At 43.2% G+C, this 23,031-nt stretch overlaps 1 protein-coding gene and 2 long non-coding RNA genes across 4 annotated transcripts in view; 1 reads left to right on the top strand and 2 right to left on the bottom strand.

Moving 5' to 3' along the window:
- The window catches only part of zbtb46 (zinc finger and BTB domain containing 46), a 49,984-nt gene extending 39,712 nt beyond the window's left edge, over window positions 1-10,272 (bottom strand). Inside the window, exon 1 of one of the 2 annotated variants that reach the window (XM_035381519.1) lies at window positions 10,054-10,272. The gene's annotated coding sequence lies outside the window, so the exon portion shown is untranslated. The remainder of the gene's footprint in view (window positions 1-10,053) is intronic. The other variant, XM_035381520.1, reaches the window with a different exon arrangement.
- Window positions 10,273-11,594: 1,322 nt separating this feature from the next.
- LOC118207692 lies at window positions 11,595-17,156 on the top strand. The gene is made up of 2 exons (XR_004761440.1): window positions 11,595-12,245; window positions 16,955-17,156. It is a non-coding gene; the product is annotated as an uncharacterized LOC118207692 (long non-coding RNA).
- On the bottom strand, window positions 13,598-22,464 carry LOC118207691. The gene is made up of 2 exons (XR_004761439.1): window positions 22,155-22,464; window positions 13,598-14,229 (listed from the first exon to the last, which is right to left on the bottom strand). It is a non-coding gene; the product is annotated as an uncharacterized LOC118207691 (long non-coding RNA).
- Window positions 22,465-23,031: the final 567 nt, after the last annotated feature.

The following is a 23,031-nucleotide window of genomic DNA, read 5'->3' as shown; positions in this document are numbered from 1 at the left end:
CCTGGCTGGCAGGGAAATCAGCTCGATATTTAAAGTAGGAGTCGAATTCCGACACCTCCTTCTCTGCTCCCACTTTACCAAGTACACACAGTCATCATTTAGAGCACCAAATGGCACCGAAATGACTCCCCGCGGCAAGCGCCGCCACTCACAAATCAAATTTAACACCTTCCTGGTGCTTTCACCCTGAGAGGTGTCACAACAAAACAGCAATCTTTCAGATGGAGAGGACCTATTCCTCTATCTGTAGTGGCGTGAAAGCACCCATATCTGCAGGAGCCAGGAACTGGCTGGAATGGAGTTTCATTAAATTGTAAATTTCAGTTATCTTTGTATTTGTTTTGTTTTGATGTTTTTAACCTTAATTGGTGAATCCCTGTTTGGCTATTCAGGAATGCTAGCCGGGAGTGTGCCACCCTGATAAAAAGTCTCCTTCTAAGGGATACGGTTGTATTCAACCGCAGTGACCCCAACGATTAACCCTTTTTACCCTCAGACTCTGCCAACCAGCATTTTGTCATTGAGTCATTAAACCATACGGATGCAAGATTCCAACTGCCTAAATTACATGTAGGCTACTGTATTATATCTGTGCATCAGAAGTCCGTCAAAGATAAATAGTCATAATCATAAATTCTGTCAGAAATGACTCATCGTTGGCTGGAGAATGTATCCAGGCCAGGACTATGGGAAAGAGGGCTGTGAAGCCAACAAAGGCATTTAATTTAGCAATAAACCATGGTTCACCATGAAGTAAAACCAATAAAGTGTTCCCAGCCTACCTGTTCCATCATTAACGGACATTCTTCATCTAATCATATTCAGTCACAATAATCACCTTCACCTTACATATACATTTGAACTTTACATTTTGAACTTTAGACTTTAAAACAACAAATGGTAGAGGAACTGGGGACAGTCCGAAAAGAAGCAATCCGAGAGGTGTGCTCATCAGTAAACGTAACAACAAGGAGAAACTTCTGTCTCCCAAGGACAGAGATATTCAGAACCTTTGCTATGGTCCACCAACACAAGGACATGTCAGCTACATAGGTGTACCAAGACCAACCACACATACACTGACCCCAGCAGCACAGACACTGGCCTTGCAGACCCACAGACACACTAAAACCAGCAATACGGACACAAGGACACACAGATACCAGACATACACAAGCAGTAGCCACATGAAAACACTGACACCGGCAGCACAACGCTGACACACTGGCACTAATGACACTCCAGCGCCACTCCACGTCCTTCACTTCCATCCCTATTCCACTGCAGGTCAATCATTCTAGGCTTCCACCAGAATGTCTCAGCCCGAAAATAGAAAGCGTACGCTTGCTGGAAAACGTATGGAAATGCGGGCCTCCTGATTTGTAGAGGATATTTTTGTGACTCCATCCTTCAAATCAAATGCAAAGTCTAAATGTAAAAAGAGTTGAAAGGAGAGGGAAATCAAACGGACTGAGCTGCTATATTTAGAGAATGTTACACGCTTACAAGTCAACAGCAGCGGGGTTGAAAGGAAGCTTTTAATTGCTCCTGGAGACTTCAGCAATGGTGACACCATGATAAAGTGACAGGCTGAACTTTCAGACTGTACAAGATACAAGACGTGTCATTTTTTATGGTAGACTTATCAATTTTTATAGGTTGGCGTACATCTCATGAAGAGTTTAATTTTTAAAAATAAATTACGGAAGTATATATGGCTAGAAATGTTCCCCTTTTTTGTTGGGGATGGGGGATAAAGTTGTTTGAGTGTGCCAAGTTATCCTCAGACAGCATATCAGTGATTTTGTTTTGTTTTAGATAATCACAAAATTTCCCAGAATCTGATCTGATGAATGCTCTCTGATCCTTGCAGTATACATTCAGTGTTTTATGGAAACTAATTTCTTCTCTGTTGGATGGATTTTCAGTGGCTTGGTGGCATAGTTTGACAAGAGTCGCATGCCAGGTGATTGATTGAGTGCGTGTAGCACACAGACAGCTAAATCAGTTTCCACTTCAGTCCACTGTTGTCTCCTCCACAGTCCCCTTTATGCGGTTATGATTATTTACCGCGGTTGGTGTCCGATGTCAAGCTCGCCACTTGTGAATGACTGCGAATGCGCACCCGCATTTTTAATGAGACAAAAAAATTTACTCAGAGAGTAAAGTGCCAGGCGAGAAATGAATGGCATGCTTTAAACAAAAGCCCACTCATGATCACGATCGCACCAGCCACCTCCATAATTTCATCTGAAAAGTCACACATTCCCACGTTACCGAGAAGAGGCCGCAAGCGTCCAAGAAACACTTGCGCTGATGAGCTGTTTGCCTGGAGGGACAGCTGGGAATATCATCCAGAACTGCCCAGGTGGAGATGGCCTCCATCTGGACATCAGACATGTAGCTAAATGATGCGTGTGCTACAGCAAGCCAACAACTGGCCTTCAACAAGAATCACACTGCTGATTTTCATGCACAGAAAACACCACAGTCGCATCTATACGTCTGTTTCTTATAAGATATAGATCTTATAAGAAAGGCCTTCTTAAATATAAGAAGGCCTTTCGCGATTTGATACTTTTCCGCCCTCTCCAGCTGTGTGGTGTGCGTGCGGGCGTGTGTGTGTGCGTGCATGAGTGCGTGTGGGCGTGTGTGTGTGCGTACGTGCGGGCGTGTGTGTGTGCGGGCGGGCGGGCGGACGTGTGCGCGTGCGTGCGTGGTGGTGGAGTAGTGACTAATGCTGGCCATGAAACTTTAAGCAACGGGATTGGATGTCTTTTTTTCATCATGCTTAAAATGAAAAGGGAGCATGGGAAGCCACAGGAGGCACCTGTCCCACTTTCAGCGTCCCGGCACCAGCTGACGTGAGAGCACCGGCGTGGGGGACGAAGGAGTCAAGGCGCACAAAAGAGGGGGAAGCCAGGGAGAAACGCAGCGGAGGGCAGGCTACTCAAAACACCAGCAAAACACCAGCAACGAGTCCAGCACAGACCTGAGCACAGACACCGCTTTCAGAGCTTGGAAGGTATTTAGCCAGGTCCATAGGCCCAATGAGATGCCCTGGTATGTATTGCCAATGGTCTAATTATCAGCAGCCCAGCATTGATCATATTTTCAGTTAGTCGTTTACGTGGGTGTTCAGTCATACTTGTTGTAGCCTACTTCTCAATGCAAAGACTTCATCAGGAATACAGGATCCTACATGTATGGTCCATTCCATCAGTAGAAGTTTTTGAAATTATAACCTTTCTATCATCTTATGTTGTGAGGAATGTAGAACATAGGTTTTTTTAAATGTGTTCAAAAAGGCTGAAAGTCTGATTTCAGACTCAGTTCTTAGTGGGTATGTTTGCAGTGCACATTCCTTTTCGACAGATTGCAAATACCACAGAAATGATTCTGTACTTCAACAGACCAATGAATATTTCATATCCTGATATCACTTTTAAGGCAAAATGAATTAATGAAACTAAGTTGATAGGGCATATCTTACATCAGCTCAATTATAACATGCTGTAAATTCGAAATGTTAATAATTATTGAACGGAATAATTGTATATTAAACAGAAAAAGCTGAATGTTAATCATGGCCTATTAGTGGCACTTTAGTAGTTTCAGATGAACTCCCGGCTGTATTTCAAACACTCGATGGGATAATGTGGAACTGAACTCGAATGCCATTTGGAAAAAAAGGTACAATAGCGCATCACTTTATTTCCACGACCAATAACACATTTTTGTTAGGAATTAATTTCCTTCTTTCGTGCCATTTACATTTCAGGTGTTCAGCAGACACAGGTCCAGAGCAACTCACACAGCTTACATTCTTCTCACATACAATCCATTTACTGTACACAGCTGGATATTTACTGAAGCAATTCAGGTTAAGTATCTTGTTCAAGGGCACGCCAGCAGTTGCCCACCTGGGAATTGAACCTACAACCTTGCCGTTGCAAGCCCAGTTCACTGACCATTATGCAGCCCCTTTTCCTGGCTACCACAATTATTGTCAGTTGCTCTGGTCCTGGGGGGCCACGGGGTGTGCTAGTTTTTATTGAGATTCAGCACTTCACTGGAGATGACTGTACTGTTAACTCATAGTACCTGGTTTCCTAGGTCTGAGCTGGTTGGTGATTAAAGGGTGAAAAAACAGTACACACTGTGGCCCTGACCTAAACAAAGCATTGCAAGACAATATAAAAAAGAAAATAAAGTGTGTAACATGCATATAGAAATCTCATACCTTGTGAGAGGAGAACTGCCCATTTGTAACAGTACAGTGCTTGACACAAGCTAGCTGACAGCCATTAGGGCTCAAACCCAAACTGCATTGGGATGAGCAATAAAGCAATCCTTTCAGGCCACACAAAGACATCAAGACACATTGCTTTCTTAATTCATTTTTGACTCTTCCTTTGATAAACAAAAACAGGACGGCTTGGTGTCACAGGCTAAATGTGTTAGATTGGTATGTGTCATTTTCCTGCCCTCTTGTCCTTCAGCGCTCCCCCCCTCCTTTTTTCTAGGTGTTCGTTGAAAAGCCTGAAGACTAAGAAAGGCGGTGGATAAACCCTCCGACAACAGAACGGTGCAGCATGACGGGCATCTCGGACTGGCCAGCTATTCTTTCCATCCCTCACCTAGGCTCTGAAATGGAAATGGCTTCTTTTGCTCATTATTGTCAGTTTCTCTGTTTCCAAGGCTGTGCCTTTTCTTAAGTATAAAAAAAACCTCCATTCTGGATGAATAATCACAGGATAAAGCAAGTGCTCGATACTGGTTGGCTGTTCATAAGTCTTTATTCTGTGCAGAACAGTGTGCGACGCTAACCAAAAGCCCCTGGATTTCACACAAGACACCGACGCTGACCTGAAAGATCTCTACAAGGTCTCTAGTCGCTTACTGTTTTTTTTTTTTTTTTGCTCAAAAGGCCATAAAAACAAAAACTTTGGATTACACCATATGCCAGGTACTGAAGATGAGGCTGGTCGTAGGTGGGGTCTACACTTCTAATTTACATCTCCAGAGAATTAGCCGACAGGAGCAGGGGGATGAACTACAGGCCGGACCAGATCGTGATGAAGACCTCCAGGCCCATGCTGCTCTGGGCATGAGAAGGTGCCCCGCTCCTCCGCAGAGGCCCGTGGGAAGGTGTCCCTCTACCCGATGGATCGCAAAACACCCGAGTCCTGTATCTAATTTCCAGGGCTTTCATTTAATGGCCTGCTGACTTCTACATGCCTCTAGACATATATGAAATATTTACAGGGCACCTGATAATGCAGCTACACTGTCCAGGCTCGGGTAAGACCAGCTACAGAGCAGGTAATCTAGAGATGAATGTGGTTAAGTAGCTGAGCAGCACAGCTGCTGGTTTCCTCCCTGGGGGATTATGTACACCTGTATGCAGTACCATTAACACAAAAGAGGTAACAGCTTTTTCCCCCACAATGACCATTTGTTGTGGGAGAAGATGCAGTTGTATAGCGCCAAACAGAGGCAGCATAAATCAGACAATAACAGTACAAATAAAAGAGTTGTTATTGTCAGTATATAAAGAAGTCCCAAAGAAATATAGCATGTGCAAAACACCACTGAAAGGTGAAACAGACATCTATTTGAACTGCTCCTTTGTAGTAAATTAGCCAAACAGGTGTCTGAATTAATTAATCTACTCTTAGGGGACTTGGTTCTGAAAAAATGGCAAATGAGACAGAAATGAATAGATGTTCTTGCCATCATCAGTGAGTTCATAAAATACAACTTGTACAATACATTGATAGATAGAATACATACACAAGTACACACCACACACCCAGAAGCAACTCTATACAAATTACTGACACGGTGCATTCTTCTCCACACACACACACACACATGCCACACACACGCCATACGCACACATACACACACGCCATACGCACGCATACCACACACACACACACAGTATTCTGTCCTCAATTTGACACAAGATCGGCTCTGCGTTCATACCGCTCTGCTCAGCCCTCCAACCTGTTACCGCACAGCACAGCCCAGGGAACTCAGCCTTTAGCCATAAGCGCATAAAGAACTCCACCCACATACACCAAGAGCAGAGCTGTGTCGTGTCAACCAGCACCCCCATCCTCCCCCAATCCACCCTCTCTCTCTCTCTCTCTCATTCTCTCTCTCTATCACCACCTCCTCCTCCCCCAAACTCTCCATTTCGTGTGAATGTTCTGATTAACAACCGCAACCACCCTCAATAAACATCTCACAAGGCATGTTCACAAAGCACGCTCTGCAGCTCCATGCCCAGCCGTTCTGAAAAATCACCTGCAAGCATGCGCACAAATACACACAATTACGACTAACCCGGGCATCAAAATGTCATACGACCGCAGGTTTAAAGAGGTGGCCCTGGCGTGGGAGTCTCTTCCTCTGCACAGACAGCCTATGTTTTATTTTTTTCACGTGGTCCACAGTGGGGTCAGACACCACCCAAGCACCCCCCCCCCCCTTCCTCCAAGCTGTCGAATGGGAATGTGTTTCTATCCTGTTGACACAACAGAGCCACACCTGTGGGGACAAGAGAGGGGGAGCAGGCCCTCACTCTCCATGCTCCAGCCCTGCCCACTTCCACTTGCCTTGTTTACCATGCACCCCCTCCCCCAACAGACTACAAACAAGTGCACGCCTTCCGGTGGGATAACCCCATCTGCCACCAGTGCTGAAAAGCTATACATGTATTGTATACAAACACACACCTGTAGACTTATTCAGCAAAATGACTTACAGCACACAACCCATCCCACCCTCCCCTGCATACACCATCCAGGAGATTATACCACACGCCATAATCCTATCTCTCCTGTACCTATGCTAAACACTATAGCAACACTGAAGAAAGAGAAAAATAAATATGGGAGAATTGATTCCTTGAGTCAAATGCATTTCACCAATGTTAAAACACAAGACCTTTGTTACACCTTCATACAGCCATGGGAAAACGAGGTCCCGTTCAATTTGCGATGAATACTAGTTACAGATATCAAAACATTCAAAAGTGTGTGAGCACACACTAAGTGTTATTTTGACTGCAGCCTCCTTTACTACAATTACGTTAATAATACATAAAGAACAAGAAGTGGGTAACTCTACCTGGACAAGCATGGACATACGGAGCAGCGGAATACATAGACAGAAAATCTCTGCCACATGCGATGGAGAATATCAATAAACTGAGGGTGCAGGAAGGCTCTCGTTACTGAGGTAAAACCTGGTTACACTCTTTAATAAGGGCTCTACTGAAAGTCTCCACCCTGTATGACGAGCAGGTGGGACAAGGTCCTCATTTCATCTGCCCTCAATAAAGGCAATCTGCACACCTAAAGTCATTGCCTTTGTGAGTACATGGCTCACCAGAACAAAAGATTCACGTGCACATACAATATAAACAGAATGTATGCACGCACACGCACACACGTACATACACACGCGCACACACACATGCACAGATGCACGCAGGCACACACACCCACACACACACCCACACGCCCGCACACACACACGCACGCACACAGTCACACACACACGCACACATACACACACGCACGGACACATGCAGGCACACACACACACACGCACGCACACAGTCACACACACGCACACACACACGCACGCACACCCTCCGTGGGAGGCAGTCGGGGAAGGGTGGTGGCGGTTCTCTCGCTCACAGACACGCAGACACCTGACAGCACCACTGTCTGTCCATCAGCAAACAGGCAACAAAGAGGAGAGCTTCCGTCTCTTGAGACCTCACAATAATCAAGCAAACCATACAGTGGGGTTCTATTCTTTCAAAAAGCACATTGATATGGACAGGTGACTCTCCAAACACAGGGTTTCAGCCTCAGAACAGTATAAAGAAGAAGTTTATTTTCCAACAAGCATGAGAACCCAACTGAAAATACAATAATACCCCCGTTTGTGAATTCATTGTTCAGAAAAAATTTTTTCATTCTGAGCTTTGGATATTTAAATGACAAATACCAATTATTGAAACTAAACATTAAATAATAAAAAAAGATTCTGGAATTATTTGAGTGCTGACAACCAATTATATAGCAAACATTATAACAATTTTCCCCTTTGTAGCCTACTTACCAAGCAATAAATCTAACATTTCACTAAACACCCAAAGCAAATTCTAGTGCGCTCCAGGATTCTTGCCTTTTTTCACGGGTAACGTCGTTCCAATAATCACTGTTAACAGCAAATGGCAAGTAACAGTAACAAAAATCTTAATGGCAACACAAAAAAAATGTACTTTCTACTGAGAAACATAATCTCGCGTTTATTTTAGAGCATATTTCAAGTATGATTTATATGATATGACCCGACGCAGTATAACTGACTTGCTGCTTTGCGAAATGAATGGAATCAGATTTGACAGTACGAACTGCCAGTGTAAATAACTGGACATTTCTACAGTTTTATTAGAACCATACAAACCCTTGGATTTCATATTCATGGGCATGAATATCAGTATATATATTAGTTAATTGTAGTGTTCACACGAATGATACAGACAGATGATTGCATGATTCTCTATATAAATTGGTCTCACAAAAAAAAAAAAAACCAGCTACTGAAGAAAAGGGTTATTTATTTATTTTGTAGACTAAAGTCATACACGTGATAAACGGCGAAACGTGCCACTTGTCCAACTGAGCTGACGTGTGCGTTTGTTCGAACCATCGTTACGCGCGAGTTTATTGTTGGTTTTGCACCTGAACTGGCGAATGTGTAACCAGCACGAAAAATTAGTGGGGTTGTTCCCCTTTTCACTTCACTACAGAGCACGGCAGAAAATGGAGGAAGACGGAACTGACCAGTTTGAAGGGGCAGAAACAGACACATAATAACCCAGAAATTGAGGCACCAGGCATTTAGCTAGTGGTTTATCTCTTTAATTCGTCACAGCTCAACACTTGACACTTCGTAACTTACCCGAAGTGGTACAGGAAAGATCTTGCTACCAAATACTTAACTATAATATTATAAAATTGGGAAACACCCCCCCCCCCCCCCCCCCCCCCCCCAGAAAAAAAAAAAAAAAGCCAAAAAGCCCCTTCTCTTGTCTAGTAGGGTAGAGTAGGGTGTTGACGCAGCAGAAATTTCCAGCTGGAGAAATTCCCCTTTTGGAGGTTAGACCGGGGAGTTAAGCCCTCGCCTGCCAAGCTCCAGGCTTTTCATTTAAATATCCCGGCCGCAAACAACAGATACTTACGAACGTTGTCACGATAAGTGACAGTTCTAAGAACGGGGACCCAGCTACATTATTGAGAGTGAAAGTTGGGAGACAGCTCTATAATTTGGGTGGTGGTAAAGAAAAAAGAAAAGTCGGACGATCGGCAATGTTATAATGTCGGGCGCGACCACACAAAATCCCCTCCAGTTTAGCAACAGTTCGAGTTCCCTAATATACGAAAAAAAGAAAAGAAAAAAAAAACATAAGCACATCTCGATTGTGTTTCACTGAAATGACAAGCCCCGACCGCCCATCTAGCCTGACCATTATCTTCTTCCTTATTGACAGCATCTTACGATGACAACAACGTGAGATACGCACGAGAGCAGACAGCTTGATAGTTACGTCCGTGTTTCTTGGCATGGCAATCTGTAGGTACAGTAGGTGTAGCCAGCCACTTTCTTCAGCATGTCACGAATGCCTTGCATTTACCAGGTGTCAAAATACTAATTTGATTTCTCGCTGGATATGAACACTGGAGGTAAACCTAAAGCGTCTCCTGAAAACTCATGATGCTTCTTTAACTTGTGACACCAATACGCTGGAGTTACGGTTTTGGCTAGCTAGCTGGTTACGTTTTTAAATACGCCCCACATTGGCTACTAATGCATACACGGAGTTAAAAGTACATTAATTGAAATGACAGCGAAATGTTAGTATCTTATGACACTGGCACACAATGCCAGCCTTACGCTGATAAAGACTTAAAAGAATCGAAACTAATGATGAAACAAATAAATTAAAAGCCGATGCTCACTTACCTGTTAACCCATCTGTCTGGGTAAACGCAATGTCGATGCTTTGGGGTTCCAAATTGATGTGACAATGAGACAGGCTGCCCAATATTCTGAATTCTTCTCCCTACGCCTTTGTGCCTCTGAATGTAATTCCCCTGTTTTCTCCCCCTCTCTCCTTTTCTCCGCCTGTCCTCTCTCTCTCTCTCTCTCTCTCTCTCTCGGCAGATACTCAAACACAGGAAATGAGGCAACATGGTCACACACTCTTTTCTAACAGCATGCTGGGTAGAACGAACACCCCCTGACAACCTTAATCTGACAGACAGTGTAATGAAATATTGTATTATCATTACTGTTAGGACATCACGGTGTGTCTCGGCACACAAACATCAGTGTTTATTTTTATAATTATTTTGTAATTTTATAAATATATTGCATTCATTTAGGAATATAACAACAACGACGACAACAACAACAACAATAATAATAGTAATAGTAATAATAATAATAATAATAATAATAATAATAATAATAATAATATCTTATTGTTGGAAGAATCTTAGTATTCCAATTATTTTTGTTAGTACTATTATTCTCCAAGTTTCAGTGGTTTTAATTGCAATCTTAGTATCTCAATATTTCCTTGTCTAAATTTCCTAGTACTTAATTCCGATTTATGCCCCCATTCCCAGGACCCGCTTCCTTATTAAGAAGCCAAAGATATGGATGTTTGATCCATTGGTATATCTATCTGTCTTTCTATTTATCCACATACACACAACACACACAAGAAAGTATAGGTATGATTATTGATTAATAATGCAGGCACTCACTCATAGTTCTTCCTTTCCACCCTTCTTGAAGTGACAGATATTTAGTTACAACATTATGAAGTGTGTCTTTTTATGATATTTTTATGATATTGCAAACATATCAAAACAAATCATAATACGGTTGGGCTGCACCGTTATTCATAATAACCTGTATGCAAAATGTACATATTGATGTAAAGGTGTGTAAGAACACACTGTAGGTATGGATGGCATGCTTTCTGTAACATGTGCTCCTTGCACTTGGCTGGGTCTAAACTGCTCCCCCTAGTGGTGAAATATGTAACCCACAATCAAAGATGTATAAGAGATCGTATACAATTCCATTATAGGCCACTAGCTTTGTTCCATTCGCCTGAAACGCAAACATAACACGAGTGAACATATTTTACAGAGATTACAAGTGGACACCATAAAATACTTGTATGAATGAGTACTAACATACTTATCAATACAAGATATAAAACATGCATACACCACAAGAGATGAAGACGTCAGTTTTATCCTCGTTTGACATAAAATTATAATTTACTTCTGTGTCATCAACCAGTGCATAGGTCTCTTGCTGAGAGTAAGCGTAAGTGCATTAGTCAACCATCTCACCTTTAAATCTGACAGCGTATCAGAACAAGCCTTTTTCATTTTCTCAGAAATATCGCAGTATTCGAGGGGGTGGGTAGATTGGGCAGCAGGGGGTGGAAAAGCACTTACTCGCAGGCATAGTGCTGCGGGCAGGATGAGAGGTTGGTGAGGATTATTGCGCTAGGCCTTAATGCATGGGCCTGACCTCTCCTCCTGCGTCTGTTTAATGTTGGTGTTTACTCTTGGTTCTACGGACACAATCCTTGTTAGAATCAAGCTGCCTTACTCATTGAGTGTTCTATCCCGTGCACCGACGAAGTACTCAAACATTACGGTCATGTAGTCTTAGCCATCACACCAGGCTTTTTCGTAGTTCCACACAGGGGTTTAGGTCTCACCCCGCTCGCTTATTTACATATTGCTAACCATAACCTTCCATTGCAGTGCATGAGTGGGAACTGCAGGCCATACACCGACCGCAATGCTAAAGCAGACCGGTTTCCAGAGCCAGTTGTCTTTTTTCAGAAAAATCTGCAGAATTGTTTAAACCATCTGCTAATAGCCCAAACATCTAATTACAGGTGCAAAAGCTTTCTGTACCGCTATTTCTCGTATTCTTTACTGACGATCGTTACAGCTGTTTTCCGAAGGACTACACTTAAGTAAACAGAGCGAGCTCCTGGATGTATGTGCCGCGACGAGAGCTCTTCAAAGACAGAGAGGACGTCTGCTTTGTACCCAGCATGGGGGTGAGGCAGAGCGGCGCCCTGGGGAAGTAGACCAGGGGATACGCGTCATTTTGCCGTGAGTAAGAAAAGGCACTTCCTTTTGATAAATGAAAGCCTCTTGCATGTTGTTGGCGCAACTTTATTTAGGGCAGCACTGCAACAAAAATGTTATTGAAACACATTCTATATAGTAGAGGAGGTAAGACGAGGAACTCTGCAATTTGAGTTTGAAGTTTTTTTAAAAAATAAGGGTGAAAGAAAAGATGCGTAAATACAGTTATTACACATTTTTGAAGTTGAATATTAATTGCACATTTTGCTGCACCCCTGCTGTGTAGTACAGAGATATAATTGGCGATGTTGGGAAAAGCTGCCAAAATATATAACTTTTTATAAAAATAACAAGATTCAAAATGCTGTCTGCACCCTTCATTATCAATTTTGCACTGTGCTCATAACCATATTGGGCTAGTATATACAAATAAACTCTTGTTCACTGGCTGTAAAAATGCCATCATTCCAAGTGCTGGCTGCATGGTGTGAAGCATGCTGGGTATTCCTCTAAAGGTGCACCTCTTTGATAACAATATTGGACAAAACCAAAGGCCATATCCTTTCAAGCCTCTGAAACCAAGACACCACGAATAGTCGCACATAAAATGAATGCGGCCAAAAATAAAGACAGGGGGACAGGACATGTGAGGCCTTGTCTCAGAGCACCGCATGCACCTGTGATAAGCCCGGACCTATGGGGAATGTGAGCGGGGATGAATACGGCAAGTCCCCTGTCTTACCTCTGCATTCTCTCCTTCTCATGTGCAGCTTTGTGCAGCTGGCATTTTGCGAATAAGCTGAGTTCCCTGTGCTTTGGTGGGGGTGCTGTGCTCTGCCACTGCTTCCCTTTCCACCCCCCCGACCCACAATGTCCCATTTTGTAGGCAACGCCCGAATAGCCCAGGGCCTCCCGGCACCCATCCCCCGTACCCGCTCCTCTTCAGAAATGCCTAGGTTTCCTTGTGCGTTTTATGTCGGAGGTCTGCCTCATTCCTCCAACTGTTTTTTTAATGTTAGGGATACAAACTGCAGCTGCGCCTTCCCGGTTTCAGTGTCAAGTACGGTGCGTGGGGATGGTTTTCCCCTCTTCCCGATCTCAATTACTCCCCCAGAACCAGCAGGGAAAATGGAGAACAAAGGGACCTTCTCTTTCTTAAAGCCAAACCATCTCCTTACCATGGAGGTCAGCATCTTCATGCGGCTCTCCCGTTCAGAACACAACACTGTTTGTTTTAATGAGCCGGCAGACTCAGGGAAACTTATAGGAAACCTTTTCAAAAAACAAGTGATTTTTTTACTCTCTCTGCTCTATTGATGGTGCTGTTCTTGAAAATTCATTTTGGAAAAAAAAGTCATGGATGATGCAAACACCTCAAGGTTTTTAGTCTTTTAATTTTCATTGAACATCCGGACACCATGCTTGACAGTACTCAAACCCGCGATCCCTCATCTGCTTTGAGTTTGGTGTGTCTCTTAAGATCTCAGTGGGGCAGAGGGAGTTAAAGTGCAGTCATTCGTTCAGTGTTTAATAACCTCCTGCTGACCGCTGTGCTGTTTGGCCTGACCCCCGTTGACCTCTAGGCTGTGACACACTCCCACACCAGAACAAATTACCTCTGACCCCGAGGAGGACATGGTCAGCTGAGAGAATGCCCTGGTCACAAGTGACGGCCTACGAGCAGAAAAGACTGATGAGTTATACAGGGAGGGGTCTGAGGGGCACGTTTGGGGGTGGGGGGGGAGGTCCATAGTCAAGCTCTTTCTCTAATGGAGAGGCCTGCTTGCAGGTACCACCTACTGTATGGATTATTGAAACATCGTGTAACATTTTTACAGAGAAAGACAAATCTGGTGTGAGCCAGCTGATGGAGATTGTGTGTCATGGAGAGGGAGATAAGTGGCTGCAGATTTAGGATGTTGACTTGATTGCATTTAATAAGAGAATCCACTGGCTCAGCTCCTGCTGCTTTGCTGTCCTCGTGTAGGTGCCATTTCTCAGCTTGAGGCTGTGGAATACAATGAACAGGACAACACTTGATTTAGTCTAAATAATTATATAGGTTGCATTCAACTAAAAAACACAAATGTGTCTTAGAATTCACCTCCCTCAGTGAGCATCAAAAATGTGTGGAAAATTAACACAACCTTTATAATTGCAAAAAGATTGTTACTTAATCTTTATTTTCTTAACTCTGCAAGATATCTGTACAGCATAACTGTAAATAAACACATACTTTTATAGGTACAGCATAGAAGATACATGTTTTAGTTTCAAAAGTAAAATGCTTTGAGCAATAATTCTTTCAATACTTATTTGGCCTGCATATCATTTATATTTAACCCTGAACATGTCACATATTTTACTGGTTGCTTTCAATTTTTTATGAATTGATTCCTTTAGACACCCACATTGTATTTCTGATGTATGGATAGATGAGATAGAATGTCAATAAGAGGTTCACAAAGGAACAGTGTCTAAAAAAGCCCCAGGAATTTTGTCTGCTTAAACATTTTCTCACAACAGAATTGCGGAATTATATATGTGTTTGGTCTTGGTTTGGAAACACCAGTATTTGCCAGACAAAGGTCATGAGAGGATAAGTGTGTCACCGGAGTTCCCCCCCCCCTTCCATTGCTATTCAACTATCCAAACTAATAAGCCCAATACTATCCACTCTGTTCATTTGGGTGTGTGAATTCCCCTTCCGTGTGCTCTGCCTGCCTTTGACAGCCCCTACTCTGGCTTGTGTTCCAGGCTATGTTATCTCTACCTGTCTTGTCTCTTGGAGGGATGTTAATTTTTGTCATAGTCACCTTGGAGATACTGTGGTCTTCACACCAGCGAGACAGGAAAACTAGCCCTCTTGTTCAAACTGTACTCGAAAAAGACACACTGATTTTTCCATTCACCGCACTCAGGGCGAGTTGCCATAGTGAAACCTTGAGAAAAAAGGAAGACAGACACTCTAGATATTTTTTTTCCTGCCGTCTTTTAAACATGTCTGAATGCAGTCGCTGACGTGGGGCTCTGATGTCACGACATGTAGGTGGATAAGCTGCTTACTAACATGTACCGAAGAAAAAGATTGACATGTCGCCTCTAATACCGTTTATATATGTGTGTGTGTGTGCAAGAAAGGGAGAATGTGTGGAGCTATGTGTGGGTGAGTGTATGTGAGAGACAGGGTGTGGAGGTGCGTGTGTGCTCATTTGCGTATTGTTGCATGTGTGAGAGACAGTGAGTGCGTATGTGTGTGTGCTTCCACTTAAGCAGAGGAAACCGTGAAAGAAAAGAGACCAGACCTCTCTCCTAATGGGATGGAGAGAGTTAAATCTCTGTGAAAGTGGGAGAGCCACCGTGGGAGGGCGTGAGTCTGTCCATCCGGGAGGAGATGGGTTTGCGGGAAGTTGGGAGGGCCCAAGGGGGGTGCGGATGGAATGAAGTCATTAATGGAGGTTGGGGAGTTCAGCAAGGGAGGGCAGAGCACTGCAGAGATGGGGGTGTGGGGGAGAGGGGGGAGCTTGGGGCTGGGTGTGTGTGTGTGGGGGGGTTGTAATTAAAAGGCACGACTGCCGATAAGGCCGCACAAGGAGGGCTATTGTCAGATTCCAGTGGCCTCTCATTGAAACGGCACTGTGGGGGAGACACCCATACAGGAACAGGGCAGCAGACCAACACTGAGCTGACACACCACTCTTTATTTAAAAACGAGTTCTTTCTGTCCTCTTAGCAAACACACCCATGCTTAGTGCTCCCACTGCAGTCAGCTGAACACTGTTTGTTTCTGCCCCCCTCCCCCTTGCCCAATACCTTCCCCTAATTTGGTTTGAATCTATCTTCATATCCTCTTCTCGCTTGTGCTTTCTGCCTATGACCCAGCCCTGTTTGTTTGTTAATCCCCGTAGTGTTTAGGATTTCGGATTTTTCTTTACTCAAAACAAAAACGTTCTTAACATTAAAGCCCCGTGAGGCTACGCCCCCCCATATCTCCCTCTCTTGCACAAAAACACACTCGCACGCACAACACGCCATCTCTTTGTTTCTCTCACACACACATTAATAGATGAGCTCAGACACACCCAAAAAGAATGAACATTAGATGAGTCTAAAAAAAGACATTAAAACTTTAAGGAGTTTTAATAACCTGAATAAATACAAAAGATAATACAGTCCAAGAGTCTTTTTTTTGTATTCTGTACCTTTAAGACATGCTGCTGTTACCTTTATAACTGGAGACTATCTTGAGTTTTTACTCCGATGTGAATACAGTACCATGGTTACACAGTGCATGACCAGAAATGGTTCCTCACTGTTATTTCTGATGGAGAGCTATGAGAATCCTGGGTGCATAAGGTCTGTTAAAGCCAACAACAAGAGGTTCTACTAAACGTGGCTTGTGACCAGTCAGCTATGTCATTTGTATGCAATGCACATGTAATTCATTTTGTTCATATGCATCTTATGGGATATTTTGTTCTATCCTGCAACTGGCAACCCCTCTTCCCCTGATATTTGAACCATTATATGTTATGAAAAGAAACACCATTTCTGGATATGAACAGTGTTGACTTTGGGAAGGCTAAATGTGACTGAAATGCAGTGACTAAGAATCATAGTCAATGTGGCTTCTGTGAGCGGTCCCTCCTGTCCGAAAGAAAGTGGTGTCAAAAAAATGAGTGTTCTGCTCCCTCTGAGGGGTGACTGTGGACCTCCTCTGTGTGCACGAGCAGGGGGACACGGACACACCCCAGGTGAAACCTTCACGGGAGACTAGCAGCATTCCGTGTGAGAGTTACACCGCGTGGTTCATGCCAGAGGGAGATTCCTTTCAAACGACCTTACTGGTGTCAAAGTTCAGACGGGGACGTGACAGTGTGCGGTGGTCCACCATCAAGCCTTTGATCTCTCCTTTGGCTTTTGATTGTTCAATCATTTCTCATTAAAAAAAAAAAATATATATAGGTGAGGGCATAATACAAGCTCTCGAGCACATGGTTTCCTTAAAAGATCAAACCTCAGAATAAAACAATAATTTCACGCGTCCATTTCTGTTGCGTGTTTTCTGCAGGCTGTGGTTTCTTTTTGAAAAGCAGCAATGGGTAGATGGGAGAAGTGAAGAAGGAGAAAGCAGAAGTGGTGGTAAAAGTGCCCCGCCCCCTATCTCCAGATGGGCCAGCTGGACCCATTCCCCCCTCCCCTTCCCTTCCCCACCCCTCTGCAACAGGGCCAGGGTCCAGCATACAGTGCTTCTTCTGACGGGGTCAACCCTTAACCCTATCGCCACGGTGAGCTCCCATCCCCTTCATCTGACCACACGCTCCTAATTACACACTCCACCCATCTGCACACACACACACGCGTGCGCGCATACACACACAAACACACACATGCACATGCACACACTCACACACACGCACACACACTCACACACACACGCACACACTCGCACACAAACACACACACTCACACATACACACACACACACACACAGAGTACTGCCCTTACAAATGAAATAAAACAGCAGGCATCAAACTGGAGAACATTAGGGAACTTCCCAGGAAGATGTTAGCTCAGTGTTCTGTATGGCATGATGGTAGGTTATGCAGTGTTGCATGGAATCATGCTAGCCTGGTGGACTGCCCATTCTAAACGATACTGCCAGAAAAACAGGGGCATTAACCTCAGGAGAAGTTCTATAATCAGCAGTTTCACATTTAAAAAAAATCTGTTTGTCATATTATTCGTTTCAGTGCCAGTCTCATATTCTCATTTCTCAAAAAGGAGGTGATGCTTAGTTGCACCTAACATACAGTAATGACGCATAAATCCTTGATCATTTTTTTATTTTTAAACATCCGCAGTGTTCCGCCGTTTTTTCACAGAAACACTGAAAGGGTATGAGCTCACTGCTCTCTGTGGCCACAGTTGCTGGTAGTTTCTGCAACACGGTAAATGGCAAATGGTAAATGGCACGGCGCTGGAAGAGCAGAGGAAGCGCACTTGTGAGTGGCCTGTGACTCTGACTGCGGCGCGCACACGAGGGGGAAGAGGAGTCCCTCCAGGCTCCGGGAGCAGAAATGAATTGAAGATTATAATTAGCTGGCAGGGCCACACGCGGCACTGGCAGGGGGCTGGGAGACATATTAGGGGAGGTGCTGTGGGGGCGCAGAGATGGGGAGCGGGGAGAAACAGGGTGTGGTTAAGTGTCAGCATGCAGACAGGAAACACAGGAAAGAGGAACTTGCCTGCCCCCGCAGAGCCACTGAACACACACGCACACACACACACACCTTATTTCAACAGTGCAGTTCTCCATACCCATCACACAGCTGCACAGAACACTGCAGTAGTGACCTCAGCTGCACAGACCACTGCAGTACTGACCTCAGCTGCACAGATCACTGCAATACTGACCTCGACTGTGCCGATCACTGCAGTACTGACCTCGACTGTGCAGATAACTACTCTGACCTCAGTCACTGCACTTCTTCACTCACTGGAGTCAGGGCGGGGGGTAAGAACAGTGTTCAGGAGACTGAAACACACATAAATGCAATAACCACATAAAGCTCTGTATCATATTACATCAGTCTTAATGTCTGGAGCTAGCAGACCCCAGATAAAGGGTTTATATAGGCCTAGGCCTACGGTCTGTCAGCCCACCCCCTGCCTCCTGGCACGGTGTCCATACCTTTAATTAGACAGATGTCTCCCACAGACCCCACCTTGTTTTTAAGCTCCTGATGACCTGCTGAGAGGCCAGAGAGGATGATCTGATGCAAAGCAAAACATGTTCATTCATCCATTGCACATCTTATTGCTTGTGTGATCACTGTAGAGGCAGCAATGAGTGACTTGTGATTAAAACATGTTTTGGCCCGTCTACAAAGAAGCATTCATTTCAGATTTTACATATTTGTGGAAAGAGAAGTAGTTAGATTTGTGAATTAGCAGTGAGAGTTTAACCCAAATTGAATGTTTACTCATCAATCTGACCATGAAGAAGCCATTGCACTTGTTACAAGAAATTTTAATTGTGCTTGGAGGCTGTGCCCTCTAGTGGCAATAAGTGCAAGTGCAAGCAGGTCCACAACCCTGCTGAGAGGGATGATAGATGCCATCGTTCAATACAATTTTAACACCGACCACGCACCCTCAGACTGCCACCTAGTGCTAAATGGTTCTTACTGTCTTTTAAGTAACAGATATTCTATATCATTACTCAAATACCTATGGCAAAATGAATAAATAAAAAACGGCTAATGTACCATATTTACAGCAGCATATTATTATGATCAAGCAATTCTGCATATCACAGCACAGGCTGGATATTATCTTACTTCAGTAGCCAGAAAGATGAAAAAATGACGTTTAAATGATTTTAAAAATGTTTTTATTGATATACATGAATGCATTGAATAATTACACTTGCAGACTTCACCCTAGCTGCTCATGTGTATTCTCTTGACTATCGCACTTAAGAAATGCTGAACATTGAGGTAGAAGCCCCCAAACTGTACTGTTGTAGACTTGCAAAATTAGTTCCTTTTCACTTTTCACCTTTGCCATCCTGGAGGATGTAGGGCAAGCTTCCCACATCCCTTACAAGACTATACAAGCTTTTCATATGCTTCTCCCTTAAGTGTTACCATCTCGTACAACATGGAAAAAGTTATCTAAACTAATTACAAAACAAGATGGTCGCCCTCGGCCTCCAAGTTGGCATGATTTCCAGCATCGTACCTTTCCAACAAGCACATACCAACATTTCAGTAATGTGTAAAAGAAAATAGTAAAAAAAAAAGGATGAGAATAACCCAAAAGGAACGCGATACCTTTAAAAAGGTAACTTTTAAAAAACATGGTAACTTAAAAAAACAACAACAAAAAAACAAAAACAAATAACCTTTGTTTTGTTCAGGGAAAGGTGATGTACGATTCAGAGACCAGTGTTTCTCGTCTGGTCTTGGGTTTGGCAACCCTCTGGATGCGGGATGGTGCAGGAAGGGGGGGGAGGGTGTTCCCCTGGCAATTGAGACAGCGTTTTATGGGCTGACAAACCTGAGATTGACACTCGATTTCACCATTCTCAGGTTGGACAGTCCTGGAAACACCACTCTGGCCAAACAGCACCGACCTCACAGATGAGACCAACCTCACTGCACCCAGACTGAAATGTTCTGAAAGTACACCATCTCTAACGATTATTGAAAGTAATGTGCGTAGTGTGGGGCTCTTCAAGTACAATTAAATAATGAAATATATGGCAAGCTTTATCTGTTTCCGTACCATGTCTGCCGTAATGATTCCGTCTGTGCCGTAAGCCAAAATTTTAGCGTACATTTTCCCTTACATACGGCTCACTTAATAAAACATAAAATGAAGGTTAATTCATTCTAAATGCATTTATCCATCTCTCAATTCCTCAAACAGTTACCACCACGAGGTCAGTGACATTAAATAGATGCTCTGGGGGCACATTTATTATTATTATTATTATTATTAGTGTTTGTTTATTTATTTATTTTTATTATTATTTTTGGTCTGAGGTAAAAAAAAAAAAAGAAAGGTTGGTTTTTTGTCTTGCTTGCCACCTCAGTAGAGAGCTAGGGCTTGTTTCTCTGACACAGGAGTGCTGCTCAATACAATTCATTAGACAAGTGCTGACAGGTTTGGCCTCCCTTTGGAAGCTCATGGGTGACCCCGAGAATCCTGCCACTGCGGTTTAGCTGTCTTTTCTATCTGTTAGATCTGTCTATCTGTCTTTTAGTGAGAACCAAGTGGACATGAGAAGTTCTCCTTCTAATAAAACGAAGATGTCTTGAAATTACGGAGACAGCCGTAGACCGCAAAGTTCGAAATTAATGAGTAAAAGACAAATATTGTTTGCAGCTAATGAATATTAACATTTCCATGTATTCAAAGTAGGACAAATGGATTAAAAATCCACCAAATTATGTTTTTTATGGCAATCTGTAAGTGAATTAAAATCCTGAGCGTAATTTTACCTTCTATCATTAATTGTCATCAAATCTTTCTGTGAGGCATTCAGTGGGGATGTCATTCAAATTAAATTTGATTCTCTGCTATTTCAGGCCAGGCGAAAATATGCTTTTTTCCATGTCATGAATTTCATCCCCCTTTTTTTCAGAGTCCCACAAAACTCAAAACGAAGTCTTTGAGAAAAAAAAGATGGAACATGAAAAGATGGCTCACCTTTTTCTTGCTCCATCATCTAAAATAGTGGTGTGTACAGTGTGTATATATATATATATATATATATATATATATATATATAATTCAGATTTATTTATTATACATTATAGTTAATTATTGATTAGGTGTTTCCCTCATAATTTGGCCTGGAAAATAGTGCTAACCTGTAGGAGAAAATAAGTAGGAGAGGTTTAACCCAGATTTTAGTGGTGATGGAATATTTCCACAGTAAGGCATCACTCATCACGGAGGAGGCAAAATAGCTTTTTCCTGTCGCTGAAGTGCCTCAAAGTATCTGGAGCCAAATTGACCCAGCATTGCTCTCATTTGATCGATAAGTCACCCCGCGGAATAGCAAATCAGCACGAATGCAGCCCAATTAGATTTTAGATCAGATATAAAACTACGCTGCATATCAACAAATACATTTCTGATGTGCTTTGTACAACTAATACTGTACATTCTGATACTTTACATAACATCTTCATGCAGAGATATGAAATTCCACAGCCTTGTAAGATCTTGTATGGTATTTGGGTCTATCTGCCGAGTCAAAAACTGAATCCCCCTATTTCGAGAGTTTGAATTCAAAGCAAACACTGCTCTGCTGCATGTCTTAAAACGACAACAAAAGTTCATATTGAACTTTATTCATATTGAACTTTATGTCTCAATAGCATGTAGCTCAGTTATTAGGAGTTGTAGAAAATGTACCTCATGACGGCGAGTTCAGGTTCAGAGCCCACGCCACCCCGCCACTCCGCAAGCCTTCCTCCCCAATTGGCGGGACGGGCAGGTGTGGCAGATCGCAAGGCGGCTGAGGCGCTGTGACTTCAGTGGAGCGGACCCCTCAGAATATGCAAGGCAGTTTGATGCGAGTTCAGCCGTAGCTGATGTGCGTAGGCATGTGAGCCTCGCGCTCGGTCTGGCCCCTCACCTCTTTGCTCTGGCGACAAGGATACTACCACACGTATGCTGCTTCTTCCTGTTTGTCACTCTTACTCGGTTGCGGTAAACTTTTCCATGACATCTCAAATTTGGTCACTAGATCGTGCTGGTTCACATTAGAATGTTTGAGATCCGGCTTCTGCCTTTGTTTCTGGCTTTTCAGCCCTCTTATTTAATGTTGCCAATATATATTTCTTAAGTTTGGCGTTGCTTTCTGGCAAATGTTTGTGTAACCTGACAAAACATCTGTCAAACGCTAAATATAATTTCAAAAGAAAAATACATAAATTATCACCACCCAGCTTTAGCATTCTGTATTGTGACTTGATGCCTCATCAAAACCAATATTGATACAATTTGCTTCAGAGAAAAAGTTATGAATAACCTGGATGGAATTGATTGACTAATAATGCAACTCTTTCAGGCAACGTCAGTTCAATCCATCAGCTAATCAATGAAACACCTGCATTTACACACAGGCCTTAAAAATAGGACATTAATGCACAAAACTGATTAAGTTTTAACTCACCGTTGATGTTTCATGTCAGGAAGGTGCACCTCACACACGTTTCCCACTGTCCCAGGGGAGGGACACAGCAAGCTGAGGCCAGTCACCCTGACTAACTCAGCAGATCACTGCCAC

Source organism: Anguilla anguilla, chromosome 11, assembly GCF_013347855.1.
Source record: "Anguilla anguilla isolate fAngAng1 chromosome 11, fAngAng1.pri, whole genome shotgun sequence".
In the NCBI taxonomy this organism is placed as follows: Eukaryota; Metazoa; Chordata; class Actinopteri; order Anguilliformes; family Anguillidae; genus Anguilla; species Anguilla anguilla.
The sequence above is the reverse complement of the archived record's forward strand: the minus strand, read 5'-3'. Positions and strand labels throughout refer to the sequence as shown.